The following is a 26,466-nucleotide window of genomic DNA, read 5'->3' as shown; positions in this document are numbered from 1 at the left end:
TGCTTTAGACTTTTCATACAATTTAACTCTCTATGATAAGAAGGTCATAAACATAACACTTTTCTTACCTATGGGCTTTTATATTAATTTCCATTTTTACATGCCCATTCCCATTCCATTTTTACATTCCATTTTTAATTCCCATTAACCTTTAACTGGCAATTTGGGTTTCTATTATTGCTCTGAGTGAAAAATTGCAGTTATCTAGAAAATAGAATACACATTTCATCATTTTAATATTTTAGATTAAGCATCACGGGCCTTAATTAATAATAATGCTTGTAACATTCAAAGGCTTTAAATCATTCCCTAAATTATCTGATTCTGCGACTGGATTTTTCAAGATTGGAGTCAAAGGATTTTAGATTGTATATATGTCCTTATCAAAGATAGGAAGCTAGGTAGTAAAATCAACAATTACATTTCAAGAAAGAAAATGTCTATCAATAGGATGCATTTACATGAAGATATTCCACAATGTTTAATATAGAAGAATTATTATTCCTTTACCTAGACAACATTGATTTTGTGATAAAAGCTATTAGCAAACCAGTAAAGATTTATAGTTCTAAGGGTAACAAATAGAGAATATGCCATCTATAGACTAGGGATGTTTAGGTAAATATAAGTTTTATGTTTATGCAGAAATTGATCATGCTAAAAAAAAAAAAAAGACATGGCACTTTAAAGGCCATCTTCTATAGCCTTTAGAGGAAACAGTGAGGACAACTGTCTATGACATCATGCAGAGAGAGTCCTGTTTTTAAAATTGTGAAGTTCTTAGGGGCCAGTTAGATCATTAAATTTAATCCTCTGCTCAGTGAAAGAATCCAGATTAAAGCATGTGGACAGATGGCTGTTCAACTTTTCCAGAAGACATCCAATAAAGAGGGGCTCACCAGTTTCCTCAATAATTGGTCCCATCCAATTATTGCTGTCCTGCCCATTAAGAAGCTTTTCCTTAATGCAATGAGAATCTGCTTTCCTGAAATTTAGATCCATTGTTCTGTACCTTGCATTCTCACATTACAGAAAACAGGTCTTAGCCTTCTTATGCAGAATACCTTTCAGATATTTAAGGTGTGCTACATTGGTGGGATTCTACTGGTTTGGACCGGTTTGGGAGAACTTTCGACTTTCAGCTGTGAGTGAACTGGTTATCTCTTTTCTTTGAAGTGGGCCCGCCTACCCTGCATTATACTTACCTATATTTCTGCTTCTGAAGCCCAGCTGATTGGGGCGGCAGAGAAGATTGCCGCTCCTTAGCTGTTTTCCTTGCTCTCAGCAATGCGGAAGTTCAATTTTCTTCAAAGTGTGCACACACACGCAGTGTGTATCTCGTGCTCATGCACTCAGCGAATGCATTGTTAAAACGATAGGATCCCACCACTAGTGTGCTATTTTCTGCTGATCAAACTCCAAGGTTAAACATTTCTAGTTCCTTCTATCACTCTTTGTTAGACCCAGGTTCTATTGCTTTGAAATTTCTATTGCAGTTCTTCATCACCTCTTTCAGTCTCTCTTAATCATCCATAAAGTGTGGTGCTCAGATCTGAACTTGGTACACAAATATACAATATAGTACAATTGTCTGTGATTTAGCATTTCTAGCAACTATGTCACACTATTTGCAGTTTATGTGTAATTACAGTTCCAAGATTTTTTTTTATACAGACTATTCCCAGGTCAGATATCCTGTACCTGTGCATTGGGTTTATTTTTCCTAGCAAGGAAATTCTATTGAAGTCATTGACCTCCTTATGCATAATTTAATTAATTTAATTTAATTAAAGATTGATTATGCTGCATGAATTTCCCATCAGATTTTTTTTCCTGTGGATGTTTAATTAAAAGTGAAGACCTTGACAATAAATATACTCAGAAAGCCATTGAATTTGCCCATTAAGTCTGCTGGCATGAAGTATATTGCAAGGCATGGCCACCAGACATCCAATAAACTATAAAATTCATAGTAACAGCATAGCCGCATGATCATGTTGTCTTATCTGTTTGCCCTTTGTCAAATGTATAATTATTGCAGAGTCCATGTCTATCTGCCCACCTTTGGTCCAACTTTGACATAAACCTATAATTCTCTATACACACTGATCTCAGTTTTGACCCAGCCTTCATTTGTTTCCTTTGATACTTATCTAGCATTCTTGCTAAACTACTATTATGACATCTAATGTCTGTTTTGAGTTTAAAATTATATTTCTTTCTTGATATTGTAGCAATTGTAGTACATTGTCAAGCATATCTGGCAATTTAACAAAGTCAGTCTGACTGCTAATATCTAGAATTTCCAATACTAAAAATAGAGAGTTTAATGGTCAACTAAGAAACCAGTGATAGCTGCATATTGCTACCCACATTTTCAGCTTAATAACTATTTTCACATCTATATTTAATTTAATAGATGCCTTCTCCAAAACCTCTAAGAACAGCTTTATCTGATTAAACCTCTGCAGACTTGCCATCGAACTAGTGAAAATAACCCTAATAGGGATTTTGTTGCAGATTATTTCATTACTGTATTAAGTAATATTGCCAATTAATAAGTATGGGGACAGATCATTGGGACAATCCTCTGAGTAGATATTGTTTTGGATGCTTTGTTTTAGTAAATTATTTTTCTTGTCGATATACTGATGGCTCTGTCTTACCTCTCTGTTGTTGCTTCCTGTGTGATTTGTTGCATTAGAAGCTACGAGATAGCTATTTATCTCATTAAGAGGGTGTCCAGGATTTGTTTGCTTGTTTTTGGTGTTGTTTTTTTTTTGTAATGTTGAGTGATTAGTTTTTGATTAGTAGGTTGACAATATAATTTGAAAACATAAACAAAGAGTGAGAAAGGCATTGTGTCCATCATTGGAGGAAGAGAATATGATATCTCTTCGAGTTCAAAACTTGACAGAAACAATGGCATCCTAACGAACTATTGACGAAGTCATAGGAAACAGTTGGAAATGATGAAATGTTGAAAACTGCTACTCTTCTGAGTCACAGAAAAATGATGCAATTGAGCCCATTAGGATAAAAATGCAGCACGTATTTGAAGTTTACTGCTGATAGGATCAAACTTTTCAGACAGAGTAATTTAGCAATGTCTTGGGTAATTGCATATTTAAATTTAAATCTGCTTTGAAATTGAATTGCATATAGTACAGGACTGTCATACAGCCTTGTAATAACTTCTCTTCAAGTACCCCTTTGGCTGCAATTCTCCCATTGTACCTTGGGAGTTCCTAATCTGTTTATGAACTCTAAAGTATGCCATCAGTAAGCAGCTTTCAATCTTGGACACTGTACCAAGTTTGCTATGGCTTTTCTTTGGTGTTAGGCCTATTATTCCAACCAACTAGACCAGGGCTGTCAAACTTGCAGTGTCATGTTGTAGTCATGCAATGTATTGTGACTTTTTTTCCCTTCGCTAAACCGGGATGGGCATGGCCAGCACGTGACGCATCTGGCCTGCAGGCCACAAGTTTGACACCCCCGAACTAGACTGAATTGTGTCACCAGTAGTTGTAGAGTATAATAGAGTCATCTACTGTGGCACTTGTGGAAGCTTGAAGCTGGAACACTTTTTATTTACATTTTTTCCAAATTCCTATTGGTCACCTAGAAATATGTATTGACTAACTAATTGTATTTGCTTCCTGTTTCCTCATTTAAAGAACAGCAGAAGGATCTCTTGCTTGGATAAAGATTTCTACTATCAGCTCCAATGGCTAGACCAGATTACAAAATCAACTCCACGGCAAGGGTAAAACTACTTTTACTGAGGTTGGCTATAATAATAGAATTTTGTGAGCCTAACTGTGCTGTCCCCTATGTTCTTTCTTATTTTTCAGTGAATTAGGGAAGTCTCTGACTAAGTCACTTCCAAATATTATCTGAATATTCTGAATTTTAAAAATGTTTTATTCCCTTTTGCTTAGGCAATAGCTTCTGGATAACTCCATCAAGATAATCTTCCTGAGTCTCTATAAATGTTACCATATACCATCTATACAGAATCTATACTCTTCTTCATTCTATAAAGCAATTTTTCCCATCCTAGTATAACATATACCTTAGAAATAGTAGTAGACTTTAGGAGAAACCCTTCCATACTTCCACCTCTCACAATACTAGACAACACAGTATCAACAGTAGAGACCTTCAAATTTCTAGGTTCTACTATATCACAAGATCTAAAATGGACAGCTAACATCAAAAACGTCATCAAAAAAGCACAACAAAGAATGTTCTTTATGCACCAACTCAGAAAGCTCAAACTGCCAAAGGAGCTACTAATCCAGTTCTACAGAGGAATTATTGAGTCTGTCATCTGCACCTCTATAAGTGTCTGGTTTGGTTCTGCAACCCAACAAGACAGACACAGACTTCAGAGGATAATTAGAACTGCAGAAAAAACAATTGCTACCAACCTGCCTTCCATTGAGGACCTGTATACTGCACGAGTCAAAAAGAGGGCTGTGAAAATATTGACAGACCTCTCGCATCCTGGACATAAACTGTTTCAACTCCTACCCTCAAAGCGATGCTACAGAGCACTGCACACCAGAACAACTAGATACAAGAACAGTTTTTTTCCCGAATGCCATCACTCTGCTACCCAAATAATTCCCTCAACACTGTCAAACTATTTACTAAGTCTGCACTACTATTAATCTTCTCATCTTCTCATTGTTCCCATCACCCATCTCCTTCCATTTATGACTGTATGACTGTAACCTTGTTGCTGGTATCCTTACGATTTATATTGATATTGTTTCCTGATTGTTTATTTGTAACCTATGACTATCATTAACTGTTGTACCTTACGATTCTTGATGAACGTATCTTTTATTTTATGTACACTGAGAGCATATGCACCAAGACAAATTCCTTGTGTGTCCAATCACACTTGGCCAATAAAAATTCTATTCTATTCTATTCTATTCTATTCTATATAATCTAGGCTGAATGATATGCTCAAATTAATCCTGAACATTCTGAAATGCTGGTTTGAAACAGGACATGAATCCATCAGAAACTGTAGAATAGTAGGACCATTCCACTGACAGTCAAGAGCCATGGGTTCATCTATCAATTCCTTTACTACTAGATAATTTTGGGGCAGTTGCTCACTCTCTCTGGCTTGTTGTGGGCAAAAGGAAGAAGTACTTTCTTGTGCAGGATAAATAAATAAATTCCATTTCCTGATTGTAGAACAATTCTATTAATAATTGGTATCTGCATTTGTTTGTTTTTCTTCTCTCTCCCTCTCCTTTGTGTTATGTTATTGTACTTGTGGGCTTTGCAAAAGCTTTAAAATATAGATTAAATAGTATTAAAAATAATTCATAAGATACAATTGTTGGAAATTTTAAAAAAATAAATAAATATTTATTAAATACATACATATTAAATACATACTCAGGATGGTACTAATTTTTTCATTAGATTATTCAGTTCTCATGTTAGTGTAGGTTGCTTTACACTAACCATGATTTTATGATGTAGGCTGTCAACATGCTGTTTTTTACTTTTTTTAATAATGTATGAATTATATCATATGCAGGAGTCAGGATGAAAAGGCAGGAGCCTATATATAAAATATCCACTACACAGCTTGACATAGAAGTTGCAGAAGTAAGCTGGGAAAAGTGTTCTTATGAATGTTTTAATTGTTGGATATTGGGGAGGAAATAAAGTAAGACGGAGTTCTCTCAACTCTGACAGAATCTCGCTCACTTTGATTCTTTGATCCACTGATTAACATTTGCAAGCACTACCTCATTTTTTTTGACTGAGGCGACTATTGTCACTTCGTGCTGCTTCCAGAGCCTGGTGCAAAGTTTCCAGCTGTGGATGCAGAGAGATCAAAGCTTATGATGGACTCACTAGAACACAGTCTATCTGGAATACTAATAATAGTCTGAACTACTTGTAAAGAATCAAGTCATTTTTCTCTTCGCTTTCAAATAATCAGGGTTTCCTTGTACATGCTATTAATTGATTCAATATGCTGGAAGGAATGTCTGAACTTTTCCCACGCCTTACATTTACTCGTTTATTATATTATAACTCTACCTCCAGAGGTTGTTTTAATTGAAATCAGCTTTATATGTTTTTTAAGGAAAAAATTGGGCTGATCACAATTTATTTCTGTTTCAGTGCCGTATTCTTTTTGATTTCAAATATATGGAGGGATTATTGTATTTGAAAGTCAGTTTTATGTTCAGGATTCAGTGCATTTAGCACACAAAAGCTTTCTCGTACAAGAAGAAATGCACAGCAATGGGAGCTGGGAGCTGATGACAGAAGAATGTGGTACCATTATCCAACAATCTTCTGCAGTTCTTCTTTAAGCATCTCCTCAGCTACTTTTATTATCTTGGAAGCCAGTTGAGAACTTCTACCGAAATCCCCAAATGTTCCTTTAACAAATCCAGCTTTGTAGGCTGCTAAAATAATCTTTACCTTGTCCTATGCCAAATTGTTTTAAGATGCTTAGCAGGACATTTCCAAGGTACATTGTGCTAATTTATGCTTGTCAAATCTGCATACTTTGCTTATGATACTTTTACTCCTTCTGAATAGATAGTGGATTTGGAGGTTTGACTGACAGAGGAATGCAGACAAGATGAACATTAACTACACATGAAGTCTGACTAGCATCATCTGTTTTTCCTAGAAAAAAAAACCACACAGCTATGGAGAGACCAGAAACTTTTGTTTAAAGATGTGTGAAATGTTGAGAAATTTCTTCTATTTGCAAGCCCTACTGCCTGTAGCATCACTGACCTCTTTCAAGAAGCTTTATCATCAGGCCTATTCCAAGAATCTATTAAAGATAAGAAGCTAGCCTTGGTTCATAGAGATCTAGGCTCATGTGGCTGAGTTGGCTCTGAGAAATATATTTACAGTACTTGTATCCTAAACTCATAAATGTCATCACCATTTTTTTGGTGGGGCGGGTTAACACCATTTTGTAGCCTTCTATGGGAAAATGTACTTATTTATTTGATTTATATGGCCTCCCAAATTGGAAAAGAAAGTCTGGGTGGCTTGCAACATGTTATAAGCATAAAACCAAAGGAACTAAACCAAAAGAGAAAAAATACCAAGAACAGAAAAATAAGAATAATCAAAACCAACCACTGCATATTCATTTGAAAATATTTCATTTCTAGAACGTCTTATGCCACAATTTGGCCTAATAGCTAAGAGAAGAACAAGATTTCTGGGGGCTTAGGAAATGCTAAGATAAGAGTGAAGGTTCGCTCTCCAACCCACAAACTCAGAGAACGAACCTTCATCCTTCAGCCTACACCACTATTCACCACTATTGCAAAGGTCAAGATAGTTGGGGTCATTTGAATCTCAGGGGAATCTTAGGCAGTTGCTGCAACTAAGATAGCTCATAACATGGATTCTCAGGTGACATTTTTTCACAGAAAGTGCCTGAAGCAATCTCAATCTCATGGCTTTTCAGGGCTAAGCAAATATGATTGGAGAAAGACAATCTCACAAATAAACCAAGGTCTGTGTCTTTAAAAGCTTTATAGGGGACAACTAGAACTTTTAATTGTTCCCAGTAGTCTATAAGGAGATAACATAACATTGACCCACCAAGTTGCATCCATAACTACTCACATCACTTCTTTTTGGACAGATTTCTGCTTCTGGATGATTTTCAAGGACAATCCCATGAAGAGTGCATTGCAGCAATCCGAATGGGAGGTGACGAAGTCATGAATAACTATCGTAAGAACAGAGTTCTTCAATTGTTAGCTGGTACACACAATTGATTTTGTTCGAAGTCTCTCCTGGCTATTTATGCCATCTTTTCTTCCAGCACAAAATTCCAAGTCAACCACCAAATTTCATGTCAGTTTCATCCACTTTTATTTGTTACCCATCGAGGGCTAATGATGGAGATTGAGGCTCCCAAATTGGGGGATACTAACATCCACAATTACATAGTCATGCTAGGATTCAACCAAAGCTTGTTCTTTCATATCTTTGCCCCACATTTTCTATGCACTAGAGTAGAATCCTGACAACATCACTTGGCTGTCCTAGCCCAAATTGGTACACAAGCTCTAATGAGGCATGAATAAATGCCAAAGCCACATTATAGGTTTGGTGTGGGGATAAAATGAATCTCTGAGTTTCTCTATTAGATCTTCAGAGAAAAATTGGGTCCAAACATTAAATCCTAGTTTTATGCTAGCAATCTCAACATACAGTGTTATATTCTTTAGATTATCCTCTAAATGATAGCAAAATTTAAAATAATAGTTCCCTGGAAACAGAATCAGAATTTTATCAAAAGGAAATGAAAACTTTTCAGAAAATTACTATTGTTGTCAACATTGTTTAGAATAGGTATCAGTATTCAATATTCACATCTAAAAGTTGTGATTGCAATAGGTTTCTTAATATTATGCATAGAATGTCTTCCAGTACTAGTACAGGTAATTCAGTATATAATAAAGAGACAATATATATCTAATTAAAATTAAATCAAAATAATACCTTTAGTCTTTAAGAGTCATCTATTATGCATATTAATGTTATATAATAGACTATGCTATACTGTTAAAGTAATTTACTTTTTCTCAAGTATCTGCAAAACAATTCTATATGTTATTAAACCAGATGCAATGTATTTCTTATTTTCATAATTAACACAAAATTTAAAAGAAGGCTTATTGTCTGACAAGTTAAGACCATGTGGTATAGTGGCAAAGAAGATAATAACTGACCAGCTTGCTGATGATATAAATAAGTGATTGTTAGGTAAAGAAAATGTCACATCAATGAGGTAGATTTTTTTTTTTAGATCCTTGTTTAATAAGTTAACCATTTACATCTGAGAGGTTCCAAAAGGAAAATGAGAACAGTCCTCTTTGAGACAGAGGTTGGGCATTAACACTAATTTTATGTTGCAAAATTTAAGTTTTACTGTTTAATATTTTAAGTTGCCTCTACTGTAGCAAGTAGGCAGTGCAGTGGCTCAGCAGATAAGATGCTGGGCTTGTCGACTGGAAAGCCAGGAACCAGGTTTGAGACCCAATTTCCACGTGATGGAGTGAGGTCGTCCTAGCCCCAGTTCCTGCCAACCTAGTGGGTCAAAAACCCACTTACAAATGTAAGCCGATAAAAAGATACAACAGTAACAGTTGTCCATGATGTCATGCTGGCACATGACCACAGAAATGCTTTCAAACAGCATTGGCTTGAAACGGAGATGAGCACCACTCCCATTAGCTGGGACTCCTTTGCCTTTTACCTACCTTTACCTACCGTGGCAAATAAGCAACATACAAATCAATTAAAAGAGATAACAAACACTTTTTGCTCTCTTCAGTTCGCCTCAGTGAGCTGTAAAATGAAGAATTTTATATTTATTTATTTATTTATTTATTGGTTCAATTAAAACTATAATGGAAAAAAGGCTGAGGCCTTTGTTCAAATTTGTAGGTAGAACACAACACACATACACACACACAGAGAGAGAGAAAGTCATAGTTGATGAGACATTATATGCTAGCTATTAAAATTATTATAACACAATAGTTCCAATAAGAGAAAAGTAATTAGACTCCATGAAGCTAATTACATTATTAGGTTGACTAAAATTCAAAATAATCATATCAAGATTTTTATAATATAAAAAAGTCTTAATCAAACCAGTTAGTGGTAGCATCAAGATGAAGATCATGGCCATACAGTCAAAGCCTATGCCAATGTGTAAGATGGCTTCCATACTGATATCTTTGTTTTGATTTCCCCTTGCCTTTGCCTCTGCTATTTGGTTATAAACAAAGGGCAAGAATAGAAATCTCTTCGGATCATGTTAATACAATGTTGACATCCTGGATACACAAAATGGGTTTTATCAAGGATGAAAAGCATGTAGACCTCAAAAATATAGAGCCCTCTCAAGTAATGTAGCATTGAATAGAAATATTTATAGTTGTAAGGGGATTGTGTTGTTTCAGCTGTTTTATTTGAATTCAGTGTCTGAAGTTCTCACCATTCTTTGCTTCATCCTTCACTATTTTCTACGTAATGGAACAGATTATTAATTAAATTTATATAGCCACCATCTCTCCCCCAAGGGGGAGTCTTGGTAGCACACAGCAATAAATAAAAGTCAATAAATAAATATATATTTAGATTGTTTTCTTTTCAACTTTCCAAGTCCAAACAAAATAAAAAAAGATTCCTTTCCCAAATAATAAATGTACAACCATTTGTAAAAATATTTTATTATGAGGCACTCATGAAAATTATTGAAGTTTAAAATATGACTTGTAAAGAATTACACAATTTAATAATGAAACTTTTCACTCTAGTAATTACTTACTTTAAATCACAAGCAATGTATCATCAGTGCCATGTAAAGTAATTGTGGAATTAGTAATTCATTACTTACAGAAGCAACATTTGTAAAAACAAATAGCTTGACTTGATCGGTTTGGAGAATGATATAATGTTGGAATAGTTGGCATTCTAAGAAAAGTTCTTATCAAGCAAGCCATTCAACCATCCTATGAATTAAGCCATGGGCAATCCTCATTTAAATTAATAGAAGTTGTTATATTTGCTCATTCCTTTTCTAGAAACCACAATTAGGCGCTTGCCCCCAACTCTTTCTTCCACTTCTACTTGTCACAAATGATAGAAAATGGCAACGTTGTTAATTATTTTACTTCAGAATGCATTTATTATGTTATGAAAGATGAAAAATATTTGTTTTTCACGTAAATCATGAAACCTAAACACCTGCACATCTTTCCTTGTTCCACTCCTTCACACGTTAGAAGAATAAAGTTTAAAGATCAACTGTGTGTGTCATATTTCATTAACTACAATTGTCTCAAATATCTGTGTAAAAGAATCTGTTCATAAATCCATATGGAAACAAAATTGGGTGTTTACTCTAAGATGATTCTCTCTCTCTCTCTCTCTCTCTCTCTCTCTCTCTCTCTCTCTCTCTCTCTCTCTCTCTTTGTGTGTGTGTGTGTGTGTGTATGTGTGTGTGTGTGTGTGTGTGTGTGTGTGTGTGTGTGTGTTGGAGGAGTTGTGAAGAATGCAAGAATCAAAATGTAATGAATTTTCAGATATTAGGCACAAATTACTTTTGTCTTTGGGAAGGAGGGAAAACGGGAGGTACAATAATAAAATTTAGGTGCATACATTTTTTAAAAAAAGGCCTGAGTTCTAGGGAAGCTTTATTTTAAAGGCATTAACCAGGCAAATGTATATGTCAAAGGATGAAAGCAGGATGACTTGCATTATGAAAATCATTGGGAAACATATATTAACAGTTACAGGAAACATTTCTTTATTTTAAGAGGTGGAAAATATAAATGATCACATTAAAAACTAAAAAGAAATTGTATAGGGAAAAAACAGGACAAGTATATTGTCCTAATGTAGGCATAAAGTAGAGAGTACTTTTAGTAATATTTAATAATTTAAACTTCCACTCTCCCAACGCTATTGAAATATGTTGTTTAATATAAGATCATTTTGGCTCTTATGTTAGCAATAGTTAGAATAGAAAAAACAGAATGATTATTTTCAAAATGCAGCAGAAACAAAAATCGGTGATCAGAGAAGGGATATTCACACAGAAACCAACAATTATTTTTATTTTGCCTGTGTATAGCCAGATTGTGAATATATGTTTAGCCAAGATGTTTTCTATGCTATGATACAATGAAATAAAGATGAAAATAACTTCCAATTTGCCTGCATGCTCTTGATAAAACTCTTCATCAAATCTAGAATAACAGCATGACTTCTAATTCACATTTGACCATATCTGCAATGTATTACTAGAATTTCTACATCCAAATTTGCACTTTTGGAATTTTATAATTCAAAAAACATATATAAAAACCATACAGCACTGGCAGCTGATAATTCTAAGGGGAATCATTTGCCAAAAGTTAGGCATGTTGGAATTCTGTTGCTCTGGGGACTGAAAGGATATGAAAGAAAGGAACAAGAGAGAAAAAGGCGATGTCTGAAAAAAAAAGAGAAAATAGGTGGTTTCCTCTCTGTTAGAGAGAAAGAAGGAGGGAGAGAGAGAGTAAAAATAGCTCTATTTCTCCTAGCAAATATGAGAGATGCCCTTTGAAGGATGACTAAATGACTTGACAGTACCCCTTTGCATAGAAACAGAGACAGAGACAGAAACCCCAGCAAAGATTATGATTTATTATCCTGAACATTTTTCCATGCAGTCAATTAACTAAATAATCAGTAAAGATCCACAGTATTTCTTGGGCTGCTTGCATAAAATAGGAATTGAAAGAAAAAGCTTTCTTTCTTTCTTTCTTTCTTTCTTTCTTTCTTTCTTTCTTTCTTTCTTTCTTGATACTCATTAGTTCTCAGTCTTGAGCGCTCAGTGCTCAGCAGCAGCTTCACTGCTTCTGACATGAGGAAGCAGTATCAGACAGAAGATGCACTCCTTCCTTAATTTTCTTCTCTCACTACTGGGATTTAATGGTGTAATTTGCTTGCATCTGAAAAACAAATAAAAGTTCTTCAAAATCTAATATTGTAGAAGACACATAAATAGGATTCTAAAATATAAATGCCGAGTTTCATAAAATATTGAAGAGCGAAAAGTATACCATTTTATCTATTTAAATAAAACTCATAATCATACAGTTTCACCAGGACTGGGCTGATATGAAATGCAGAAGGGATATCTGACGAAACATCTTTCTTAGCTTCCTTCATTTGGAGATCCATTTCAATTTCAGTAGTACAGGAAGTATTCCCTTGTCTGTCAGTCAGTCAGTAGTGCTTTTCCTTTCATTGCTCCATGTATGCTACACAAAAGATGTGTGCAGAATCAAAGATTCCCCAAACTTTGAAGAATTGTTTCATATGATCATCAAAAACTTGATTTTCTAAGTTTAGATCCTGGGTACCTCTCAAGAGACCTTAGTGGAAATCTCTCTTACATAAATATCTAAGTCATGGGTGTCCAAACTTTTCACTTGCCTGGGCTACACTGAAGTGGAATTGTCTTAGGCTGTACATAAAATATATAATATAGTTAATAATATATAAACAACATAATAATATTAAATGTTTATGGTCTTGTGGGCCACATAACTAGCTGTCCAGGGCTGTATTTGATCTGCTGGCCATGAACTGAACACATTTGATCAAACTACCGTGTTTTCCCAAAAATAAGACGGGTCTTATATTAATTTTTGCTCCAAAAGACGCATTAGGACTTATTTTCTGGTTAGGTCTTATTTTGGGGGAAATATGGTATTAAATGCATCCATCTGGCCAACAATCTTAAATCGGGCTTATTTTGGGGGTTGGGCTTATATTACAAGCAACCTGAAAAATCATGCTATGACTTATTTTCCGGTTGGGTCTTATTTTCAGGGAAACAGGGTACTTAATTTGGGATAGAATAGAAATTTTTTTCTATACTTGGCATGTTGTTTACCACTGACCTACAGCATGGTAGTTGGACTAGATCATCCTTCCAGCTCCATAGTTCCATGCTGCTATAATTCCCAGTCAAATATTAAATCTGACTGTAGATAAATTCTCTTATCATGAATCAGCTTTTAAGAACAAACTAGTAGGCAGAAGCCTGCCCGCTTACATACAATATGCACATATTCTATGGAAACACATAGGTATCCATGGGCAATCAAAAATGTCAAGATGGCAGTCATAACCATGTAACCAAAGCCCTGCCAGTTTTTACATCCCTCATACATACAGTATGTGGAACATAAAAAAGGAGTAGGGCTTTGTAGTTGCCAGATTTTTTAATGCAGAGACACACAGACAGACATCATGGTTGCTCCTAGGCATACTGTAGTTCAAATGAAAGGGCAATGTGTGTTTTGATGAGGATACTGGAGGTCAAAAAAACAAATTGTTGCATGTAAGGGACATATGTTTAAAACCAATGCAAAACCAGATGTCTGAACCAAGCTAGTATTAGTAATACCAAAAGCTGGGGTGGGGGGGAAGGACAATGTTCCTCACATTGACATCTCATCTGCCTTTAAGAGTAGCTTCAGTCAGCCTTTCTACAAACAGACACTCAACTAAGGCACTTTATAAGTTAATAAGTTGGAGGAAAAGCTACTGGTTTCCTCTCAAGTTTTTCTCTCTAAGCTTCTGGCAAAGTTTCTAAGATCTGGACAAGCCATTTACAAAAGAAAAATAATGTGTCTTTTTCTTGTTACTGCAATATGAATTTGGCAGTGCTACAACTATTTATGAGCAGAGCAGATTACATATCAAATCATTCGAGGGGAAGGGGCACTTTGAGTATTAGAAACACCTGTGTTTAAAGAGAAACCATACTCATAAGCAAATACAAATACTTTAGAACGTGCTTTTCATTTGTTTCTGGAAATATTGGTTTCAGCTTGATCTTTGGATGTCAGACCTACTTAGATTATAGGGCCATCTAGAACACCATCTTGTTTTCACAAGACAGTTTGTTTCAAGGAAATCAGCAAACACAGCAAACAGTTTTTCAAGGAACTGATATTCAATAATATAATGACATTGAATATAAATGATCAACTCCTTGGAGCCATAGTTGAATAGATTGATTATACGAAGCATATCATAAGTGTCATCCACATCAGTTATAGATTATGAAGTAAGTAGCACTATGCAGCATTCCATACTACTTTTTCACACTGATGCACTATGTGGTAAAAGGCCACATCTAGCACTGGCATCTTCATTATATAGAGCTGGCTACGTAGCCAAGGTTTTTTTGTAGCTCCAGCTCAGTAGAATCTCATCTACTCTGTTCTGGGCTTTTTTCTTTTCTAACACCTAGCAAGCTCTCACTGCTAGGTGGGAGACCTAAATAGATCCATTTCTAGCTCGTTAGCTGTCATCAGTAGGCCACACCCATATCCTCCCTGTAAAGGCACAGTATCAATTTTCTTACTAGATGAGGTAAAGTTTATTCACTTGCAAATACAATCAAGTCATCACCCTGTCACTTAATATAGGTAACCCTCGAGATATGACCACAACTGAGCCTACAATTTCCCATGCTAAGCAAGATAGTTGCTAAATGAGTTGTACCCCATTTTGCAATTTTTATGCCGCATTTGTTAAGCAAATCACTGCATTAGGTGAATCATGCAGTTGTTAAGCAAATCTGGCTTTCCCCATTGACTTTGCTTATTGACGTCAGCTGGGAAGGTTACATATGGAGATCACATGACCACTCATTATAAATACATGCCAGTTGCCATGTAAATTTTGGCCATGTGACCATGGGAATGTTGCAACAGTCATAAGTGTGAATACTGGCCATAAGTCACTTATTTCAATGTAACATTGAATGGACACTAAACAAATGGTTGTAAGTCAAGGACTACTTGTAATTGACAATATAGAGAACTAGTATTAAGAGCTATCTGTTAATTTTAATGAGAGTGTTTGGCAGGTTCAGCTTTGCAAAATTGAGTTTTTAGTGGCAACAGTTGAGATCTGGCGGAGCCAATTTAGGAAATTTCCTAGGTTAAATTGATTTATATCAGGTGTGTCCAACTTGTGTCATCATCGCATCATCACATGACATATCATGACTTTTTCCCCCTTCACTAAACCAAGTGTGGGCATGCCAGCACGTGACGCATCCAGCCTACGGGCCACTAGTTTAACACCCCTGGATTATATGGTCAAGATGAAGGAGTGAGCACTTTGGAAAAAATGGCCTAATATGAGAAATTTAATTTGGTGCAAAAGAAACTTTCCTTTTGCACTTCCTATTCTCATTCAGGTTTTTATCAATAATGCGCAAATATTTCTATGATGACATCACATGACTTCATCCTTTAATGAACTTTACCTTTTCCACTACATACCCTGAAAACAAGGAAGGTACATAATTGTATAGTAATGAATGAAGAAATAGTTTAAGATTCTTTTACCAGTATTTTACAATATAAAGTTTTAGAGAACTCCAATAATGCATATCCCTCATTATTCCATCAGAAAGAAAGGAGAACAGTCTCCCTTCTTTGGTTGATTTAAATTCTTGCTGGCTTGTTTTAAGTACACATATGGATATACTTCTCTTCTATCCAACCTTGGAAAGTTGCCAGAATGTAGGCAAGAAAACTTTCCCTCTAGACAGGACTAAAATTCATTATCTGAGCTTTGGGATATTCCTCCTTCTGCTACTAACATAGCTGGACACATCTTTGTTCATCTGTGATTAGTGACAGTAAGCTTTACACAGTAATAGTTTTGCTCTTTATAAAACAAAATTTTGTGAAGAAATATGAGATGATAACAAAGAACAGTGTTTTTAATTACTTTACCAAAGCATTCCCAGTTGTGCAATGTTTCAGTTTTAGTATTGCCATTTCTCTATTGGATGACTGGATCTGGAATAAAAGTAAAGACGTTTTTCAGAAAAGCTACAGAAAAATGTGTATATTGAGTAGCTATTATCTTTGCCTTTGTCTCTTTTTTCTGTATATTTTATTTGGAGCTTTTTTGTAGTAAAACCAGCTTTAACTAAAGTTTTAAGATCTTCAGTCTCACAAAGATCAATGGACATTATTTTATAATCCTATTTTGAGTGTGCTGAGTTCCTAGTACTCACACTACTCTGAAATTAATTACTAAATAAATTTAAACACAAGGAACACAAAACATTGCTTAGAGGCGATTCTCGTTAAGCAAATAGCAATAGCACTTAGATTTATATACCTCCACATAGTACTTTACAAACTCTCTGGGTGGTTTACAGAGTCAGCATATTGCCCCTAACAATCTGGGTGCTCATTTTATTGACCTTGGAAGGATGGAAAGCTGAATCAACCTTGACCCCGGTTAGGATTAAACTCTAGGCTGTGAGCAGAGTTATCCTGCAATACTGATTCTAAACACTGAACAATGCAGGTTAGAAAGGGGATAAGGATAATCAAGGAGAGAATATAGTGATTTTACAAAAGGTATCTCTCAGATACTTCATGTATCAGTTACTTTTGGAAAGTGGGGTGGGGTAGATTGCAATACTTTTGGCTTTCAATGTTTTCTCTACTTTATATCATTAACTAGCCATATTAGCTACTAAGATAACAGCAATATGAAAAATGCACACATATACACACATTTTATTATGTATTATAATATTATGTATTATACTTGCTTTACGATGACCTAGCATTTCACATACCAATTGGTGTCAGATGTGATTAAAATCAAACTAATTATAGTATTGGGAAGTGTTCATCAAGTGAATGCTATTTGGTTACAAATAAACATCCTCATTTGATCCATGTTTCCTTAGAAGTTTATTTACAGAAGTTAACATAGAAACTTACAAACCCCATGAATTTTTCTTTACTAAGGAGTCAAAGCTGTAGTCATTCTTGGTTAGTCTGTTTCAGTCCCATTGCCTTTAGAGGAATTCCAATGGCTGGCGTTCAGGTAAGCAGTTACCTATTTGATTGTTTGCCTATATATTAAGCCTACATTTCTATCCATATTAATCTTCTAGTACAGGGCTGTCAAACTCCCGGCCTGCGAGCTAGATGTGTCATGTGCTAGCCACGCCCACATCCATAACGTGACACCGCCGTGACAATGTCAGTTTGACATCCCTTATCTAGTAGAATAGCAGACCTGAAAGGAGTCATAATGGGCAGCTCTGGATAATTCTGGAAATTGCATACTTATGAGATTACCTACCCCATAGGCAAATCATTAGAAAAATAAAATTAAGGTTAGACCTATAAGAAGACCAAAGACATATGTGATATGATAAGGACAAGACAGTTCAGTCTGGAAAAGAGAATGGTTTCTGTTCAACCTATTAGTATTCTTTGGGAGAATGAAGAAAAGAGTAGATGAAAGGGAGCTGGTGGATATAATTTATTTGGACTTTCAAAAAGCCTTTGATAAAGTCTGTCACAAGAGGCTATTAAGGAAACTGAGTAGTCATGGGGTGAGAGGTGAAGTTTTGTCAAGGATTAGAAATCAGTTAAGAGGTAACAAAGATTAGGAATGAACGGTCAATTTTCAACATGGAAGGAGGTTAATAGCAGGGTGCCCCAAAGAGCCCTACTAGTGCATGCATTATTTAATATATTTATTAATGATCTTTAGAAAGACTGAACAATAAAGTGTCAAATGGCATAACATTATTTATGAAACCCAAGACTGGAAAACACTGTAAAGAAAAACTGGAGGAAACAGGACAGCCGGACAGAAGGTTGGTTAATAAAAGCTGATGTGGACAAATTCCAGACAAAGCACACTGCAAGGATTAGTTTTAACAAATCATTTACATTGTTGGATTCTATAGAACTACAAGCCTGAGTGAAAATAACTGGATATCTCTATGGAGAATGCAGTGAAAACATCTGCAGCTGAAAGGTTTTTAAAAAAATTAAGAAAAGATGTTAAGATGCTAAGCTGTGTTAAGAATGGAATTTAGGAGCATTCAGCAAACATTCTTTTTTGCTAGGGATAGTATTTATTTGGGCATACAAAATTAATAAATAAGTTATTAAAAGTTAGTATGGCCAGAGTCTCGTAATGGACTGGATAAAGGCCAATGCTCAATCAAACCATTTAAAAGCAGAACTGCTGTTAATGGGCTTCTCATTTGCCTGGATGAGATTTCACCCTGAATTAGAAAGGCCTAAAGGATCTGTTTTGTGGCTTGTTGCTTTTGGAGGAGAACCTAGTGCTGTTAGTAAAGACAAAAGTGAATCTGAGTTGTTGTTTTTTAAATCAACTTACTGTCGATTTTTTATATATTAACAACAACCCTATTTGGATATACTTTCTGACAACCTTTCCATTTTGCAATAGAAATACACAACAATACTTTTGAAAAAGGATTGCAAAGTTTAATTTACCTATAACATAGAACTAGGAATGCCAGCTAAAATGGAATCATCTAAGCATTCCACAGGTTACCAGTCTGATTTTGAAAATCAGGATCTGATTCCAAGTGGAAGAACTAGTCTCAAAGCTAAATTACCTGAAGATTATATTTTCTTGATGACAGCTGCAGATCAGGGATGAAATCTAAAAATTTTCCCTACCGGTTCTGTGGGCATGGCTTAATGGGTGGGGTGTGGCTTGGTGATCAGGTGGCCTGGTGGGCATGGCTTGGTGGTCAGGTAACCAGGTGGGCATGGCCAATAATAATAATAAATAATAAAAATAATAAACAAAGTACACAAAGCAATAAGAGGTACCAAAAACCAACTTTCACACTTTACATACACACAACACAACACAACTGACTCACACACAATGTAAAAGCAGCTGTACTTTACCCAAAATGGCCCCTGCAACAAGCAGGAACCTCACGCAGCCACAAAAAGCTCAAAAACCAACTTTCACACTTTACACACACAAAATGCCACATACAGCTTTGTGAGATTTTGTGTGTTTGTGTAGTTAGAGTGAAACTCTACAGAAACACACCAAATCTCAGAAAGCTGCATATAATTTTATTATTTTATTTTATTTTATTTTATATTTTATTATTTATATTTTTAGATAAAAACAGCTAAATTTAAAACTTCCTTAACTTTAAATTGCTATGTCTAAACAAAAATAAAACTCCTTAAAAAACCCCAATTAACTATTTTTTAAAGCTCCCCCCCCCAAAAAAAACCCTCAGTTACTTACCAAATTGAAGGCACAAGGCAGGCAGATTGAGTTGCTCACGGATTGGATTGGATTGATTGCAGGCAGGCAGATTGAATTACTAGCTGATGCAATTGATTGCAGCAGCCGAAGTAAGGCCAGAAAAGTGAGCAAGCCCGAAAGAAGCAGCAAGCTGCCAAGTGGGCAAATGGGGATCGGGCAATTGGGTGGGCATGGGCGGGGGGCAGGGATTTTTGCTACTGGTTGTCCAAACTACCCGCCGCCATCGCTAACAGATTGGCCGATCTGGTCCGAACCGGGAGCATTTCACCCCTGCTGCAGATATACCTAAGAATCTTGCAAGTCTTCCCAACTTGATAGGTTTACATAGGAGAAATCTTTTTCAATTATGGAAGGTTCTCTTGAAAGAGGTTCAACTAGCACATAGTTAGGGAGTAACTAAGTAGAGATTCCTTCAGTCAAAATTTTTATTAAGTCTTATCTATCTTGTTCATCTTAAGCTACTTGTGAACCTGATATCACTTTAGCATTTTCTGATGCCATTTGCAAAGCCAAAACTGGGGATAAATATATACATATTCAAAAAAAATACCCTCTGCACATACATAAAGCAATATATTGGGGAAACTCAATTGTAAGAAAGGTGCTAATAAAATGTATCTATTAAGAATAGTATGAATATTTACAGCCTGAAATTAATTTAGGTTTGGATGAGAAAAAAACTCCAACATTGATAGATTTATTGATCCTCTCCTACTGACATCTCTGGCATATTTTTTAATCTTGTCATACTTATTAATACCTCATCTTTAAAAATATGCTAGTAATTTTAGATTTTAGTGCCGTTGAAGAAAAAGTTGCATATTTTAGGTAATTGATGTTGATTTTGCATTGGTTTTATTCTGTACATCTTCTAATTTGTTTTAGATATACAGTATATTAGGCTTAGATTTACATCTTTCTAGTTATATATTATATTTATGATTTTATATCTGTTTTTTAACTTCCCAGATAAGTTTAACTGCTGGACAATATCAAAATGAACTTAATAAATCTATGGCAGCAAGAATTTTATTACAATGTGTAGATAGCAGCAGAAGCTTACTACTTCCTTCTCTACCAGAGTCCAAGACACTGGACAGTGTTTGAACTGATAGAAAAGCCCAGGTCTCATAATTCTCAGAATAGCTAACACTGAGAAGCATCTGCAGTTGTAGCTGAGACAGTGGTGAGATCAGGCAGCTAAGCTTCAGTATTTGAGTGATAGAAGATCTCAAGGATAGATCTGGGAGCAGAAAAGAAATAGGCAGTTTGAAAGAGATAGAAGGAGATAAGGTCCATTCCATCTGTTTATGTGATAAAGTAGACCTCTCAAGGCTTTCTTCTGGTCTCTTTCTGGGGAAATGTAAGAGAAAAATATCAGATACTATTCTTCTCTATCCAGCTCCAGCGTAAATAATAATCCCACCCAAGGACAATCCCAAAACAACTGGAACACCACTTGAACACAATTGGAATCAACAAATTCACCATCAGTCAATTGCAAAAGGCAGCTCTACTTGTAACACAACCAAGCATCAGCATTTACCTATTCCAGGTCCTTGGGAAGAACATGATAGGTGGATAAAAAGGCCAAACCTTTGGCTGATTGTTCAAAGAACCATAATAACCATATTCTGGGCATGAGGCAGATAGAATAAGCAGTTGTACAATAAACACACTCATCTGAATGAAAATCTGGATTATGGAGAAGATAGCATCCCTACTGAGAAAGCCAAGGGCAACAAGATGATTTAGAACTATAGTCCTGACCCTCCTTAAGGAAAAGAGACTGCCCATTTCAGAAGTTATGCAAAACATAGTGTTATTTGAAGTCAGAAGGAATGAAACAATTCAAGGATAGATTAAATATATCAATGAAAAAGCTGTTAAATAGCTCATAGCTGCTTTCATAGTTCTTAGTTCTTAACTGCTGGCATATCTCTCCATTTCACTACTCATTTTTAAAATATTATATTTGGTTCAGCCCATTTCTGGAATCAAGAACAATACACCTATGACTCTGCCAACTGAATGGGCCCAGTGATTCCAGAATTATAAACTATTAACAAAAAATAATTACATATGAAATCATGATTGCCCACCTATGTAGGATGCAGTTTCCTGCCATAGTAAAAAGCTTCTTAAAGCAAGAAATCAAAACTGACCTAACAAGTGGCTTATTTTATTTATACCTTAACATATTGGCTACGATCCTTTTTATTGTATTAGTTCTTCAGAACTTTGTAAGTATATTAATATACTGTATAATAATCTGTAATTATGGAATAGTCATTCTCAAAAAAGCTAAATGTTTTCTGTGTATTGAAAAAAATAATTTGACAGCACATTGCCATTATCATTTCAAAACCAGATTTTCAAATATACCAGTTTTTAGAACTTGTTTAGGGTTTTAGGGAAAAATGTTTATTTTATTGTATATGAAACATATAAATATGTAAAATATATAAAAACCAAAACTGGAAATACATATTATGTTCAATTAACCTAACCTAAACCTACAATGATTACATTCAGGAAGGCAAGATAGGAACTGCAAAGGCCATAAGTTAATGGCCTTATGCATTCTGCCTCAAACAAACATGCTGTATACTTTTATAACTAAGTAAAGAAAGTCTTAAAAGGCGGCTTTATGTAAAAATAAAAAATGGTTGCATAATGCAGTCAACTTGTTCTAGCAATCATTACCAGAATACAATTTCTTTGACTTTCTGTTTGGGAGGGAGGGGAAAAGATGGGGGAGAAAACCCCTTTTCTTCTGAGGCACATACTATAGCATGTTAATTCGGCATTAATTATAGAACATGTCAAACTGTATTTCAGTCAAAGCTCCCTGTTAGTCTCCAGAGCTTTCTTAATGACAGTAATTATAGGTCATAAAGAAGTCATCTAAAATTAACATTTCTCTCATGTCTTGATAGGAAAATGTAAATGGCTGCATAGTACAGATGTTTTGATTAGTAAAATTTACACTTCCTTTTTTGTTTCAGTGCTTGTCAAACTTTACAGAGCTAAACCTTAGGTGCTACATTTTTAATCTTTCTGAGGAGATAAAGGTGTGCCTGAAATGACTATATGATTTCTTTATCTGCTACAATTGATGTGCAATTTGGAGTGTATCCTAGAAAACTAGAACCTATAAATCATCTAGCAGTTTCCAAACTAAATGAACATTTGAAGAAAGGATGAGATGGCTTGGCCCAATATTGACACTAATTGTTAATTTAATTATTAAATATACTATGGGATCATGTATATTTTCTCCAAACTGCTTCTCAATCACAACTTTAAACAATATAACAGGGATGGGCATACTACGGTTCTAGAGCAAGGGTGTCCAACTCACGGCGTCACGTTGCTGTCATGGGATGTTTCACGATGTTTTTCCCCTTTGTGGAGCTGTGGTAGGCGTGGCCTGCACATGACGCATCTGGCCTGTGGGCCACCAGTTTGACACCCCTGTTCTAGAGCAATTGACTATCCTTGGATTATTTTCAAAACATTACTTCGGAATTTCAAACTTGTGAAGATAGCTACAAGTCCCTTCACTACAACCTGCTTGGGAGGAATAGAAAAGAATATCAGAAAGAGACAATCTGTCCGTTCTGATCCATTTTTATTTATGGACTTGCTTACTTTTTAGTTTTTATCCCAGAGCTATAATTGCACTCAACAATGAACTAAAGGATGACTCAATGTCCAACAGCTCACTAACATCAGTGAGCTGTTGGACAGCATTACTTGGTCTGTTGTGTAGATGTTTGGGTGGTTTAGGGGTGGAGTGTGTTTGGGCATTGTTATGTGTATTGGACCTGGTCTTTGGGTGTTAAGTGAATTTCGTTGAATGGGTATACTATGTATACATGTACAATGACAATAAAGTTATTATTATTACTGCTGAATCCTGCCATATTATTTTAAAAATTGGGATATAAACCAATGTTAAACTGAATTAATAAAATATAATTCATAGTAGCAGAGGAAAAAACAGAACAATAGCTTGGTAAAATCATCATCATCATCATCATCCTTACTTCTTTAAGTCTGAAATTTTCATTCACATGTATATAAATCCATTTTTATTTAACAATTGGATGAAAGTTTCACAGTTGGAATATAACATTAATTTGAGCTAAAAGGTGCCCTATCAGTCCAGTTTTCCACTTACAGTTATCTCTCCATTTGCATCCTCCCTGACTTCTTACACTTCAATTAAATCCTAATGAAAGACATTATAAGGAAACATTTTTTCCCCAAATCCAGAACTTAGAAAACAACACCAAAGGAATTTGAAGTAATTTTTAAGGTACCTGGACAAATTAGTTAAAAAAAAAAAAAACTTTTGCAGACTTTTGGCACAATATTTGTTCTAAAGAAGATAGAAAAGAAATGTTTCTTCACATAGTAGTGGGATATAGCAGCAAGACCTCTAATAAAGAACTGAGTCAGCTTGCAACCTCATACGAAACAACATGTTCCTTCAAACACTGTGATTTGATTCATTTTAGGCCATTAGGAGCAAAAATCCATATCTGTGTCCTGAAATGGATGAGTAGTCAATAAAAATACAATATAACTACCTTTATGTACTTGAAAAAGCAAGCCTAGACATTCTCCCATCTATATTTTCTACTCCCTAAAACTACTAAACACCCACCAATAACTTATTAGATAATATACATACATATTTACTAGTTGTACATCCTATACACACACAAATACATTCAGTATAATAGGGGTAGGCAAAATATTTTGGCAAAGGAAAGGGAGGGAGGGAGAGAGGGAAGGAAAAGAGGGAGGGAAGGAAAAGAGGGAGGGAGGGAGGGAGGGAGGGAGGGAGGGAGGGAGGGAGGAAGGAAGGAAGGAAGGAAGGAAGGAAGGAAGGAAGGAAGGAAGGAAGATTCTGATGTGTCAAAATTTACTTATTTGGAAATGAGGATGGAAACAGTCTGGTTTAAACCAATGCTAATATCATCAAGCATCCGGGGAAATATAACAAATTAAAAGGTAATCACTTCATAGCATAAAAGGCCTATACCTTAAGTAATAATAAATCTAATACTTGACATTCATCTCCCTAGAAAATAAAATTAGATAAACTTTTGCAAAGGCATTCCGAACAGTCAATCCAGTTTATTAATAATTTCCTGTTTCATACAGGAAGCTCATATTATCTGGTGGCAGCCACAGTGGACCTCCACAGATATTTAATAAAGCTGCCATGGGTAATCCTGTCTGATTACCTATAGCCTTCCAGCTACAACACATACCGAGTTCGAGCTCCATAGAAGGACATCACACTGTCACCTGGTATGATGTTTGACAGCTTATTCTGCTACATCAAGCAGCACAAAATTACTTTTTCTAAATTCATCCCTAGTTAATAACCAAAAGCAATAATGGTATTCAACATGCGTAATGCACTCAGAAGGCAAAATGAGGCAACAGAGAGAAAAAAGATTAAAGAGAGACTATTATGAAGAGGAGATCAAAAACTGAATCTTGTAACATACAACAATGTTTCAATTATAACATCATGCAGAGAGCTCCACGTATCCACTTGAAAAAGCTCATCCTGCAAACCTAAGAAAACACAAGAGAAAATTCCTATTGTGTTTACACTGGATGCAGCCATATTCTAATTCAAACAGAGAGCACATTTCAAATTTCCCTTTTTAAATTATGCTCTGAAATTCTCTTGGGACCAGATGCTGACTTACCTTTCATAGCAATGTCTAGTTAAGAGAAATAGATTGCTTTGATCATTCTTATTTTATTATATTATATTAACAAAGCCTGCATCTTATTTTGTACTAAGATTGCAACATTTCCTTATAGAACAGATCAACAGCACTACCTGTGACAAAAAACTAAGTAACATCCAGCACACATGTGCACCCAAAGTCATAGAAGCATACAGTAAAAACTGACATGCTTTCATGCTGCAGAATTTGATGTTAAAATCCTATTTTCTTTTGTTAGGGAACTGATAAGTGACCTGCATGAATGAGGTGGAAGATGCATTAAGTAACGTACAATAAGAAATAGTAAAAATTACTTTTTTTTTTCCAGCAACCATGAAAAAAGAGAGTGAAAAGAAAGGATGTATTCATGATCAGAAATATAATAGGAACTTGCTTGCTGATTTTCGTACAATTATCATTTAATTCCTCTCACACACATCACAGCAGGAATACCATTTAGAAATTAGTTGTGTGATGAGAAAGTCCTGCAAATTCTAATGAATTCTGATTCTAATGAATGCAGTCCCAGTATCCAATTGTATTACTTTTTTTCTTTGCGTTTGGGATAATTATAGAAATTATGAAAGATTTTTATGGCATTTTGCTATAACCAACTATTCACATCAAAAATTGAATTGGGCAAATTCCAAAATATGTACATCTGCAAATGCAAATAACTCATTAGTTTGTGACCTTTGAATTGAAAGTTTGCAAATCAATCCTTCTTTGAATCTTCAGCTCACCATGAGATAGTTTCAATTTGTAATTCAATATTTCTTCTGTGTACTTTACTATTTGGTTCTTGTATAGTCAGTATAATAATCCTTGCTTGGATAAGGTTGATTTGTAGCCAGCCTAACTGGTTTATTTAAACTTGTCGGCAGGCTATGCATAACATGAGAACAAGTTTAATCTGCCAAAGCAAATTAAATAGCGTATAGGCTGTAAAGAAACCTAAATTAGTGCAATTTTATGGGAGAAGTTT

At 35.3% G+C, this 26,466-nt stretch overlaps 1 long non-coding RNA gene across 1 annotated transcript; it reads right to left on the bottom strand.

The window, feature by feature from the left end:
- Window positions 1-10,258: 10,258 nt before the first annotated feature.
- On the bottom strand, window positions 10,259-21,072 carry LOC148114929 (uncharacterized). Its single transcript, XR_015733402.1, has 3 exons — window positions 19,699-21,072; window positions 16,362-16,427; window positions 10,259-12,542 (listed from the first exon to the last, which is right to left on the bottom strand). It is a non-coding gene; the product is annotated as an uncharacterized LOC148114929 (long non-coding RNA).
- Window positions 21,073-26,466: the final 5,394 nt, after the last annotated feature.

Source organism: Pantherophis guttatus, chromosome 3 (genome assembly GCF_059756535.1).
Source record: "Pantherophis guttatus breed Tessera chromosome 3, ASM5975653v1, whole genome shotgun sequence".
Classification (NCBI taxonomy): Eukaryota; Metazoa; Chordata; class Lepidosauria; order Squamata; family Colubridae; genus Pantherophis; species Pantherophis guttatus.
Note: the sequence above shows the minus strand (reverse complement) of the source record. Positions and strands in the feature narration are given on the sequence as shown.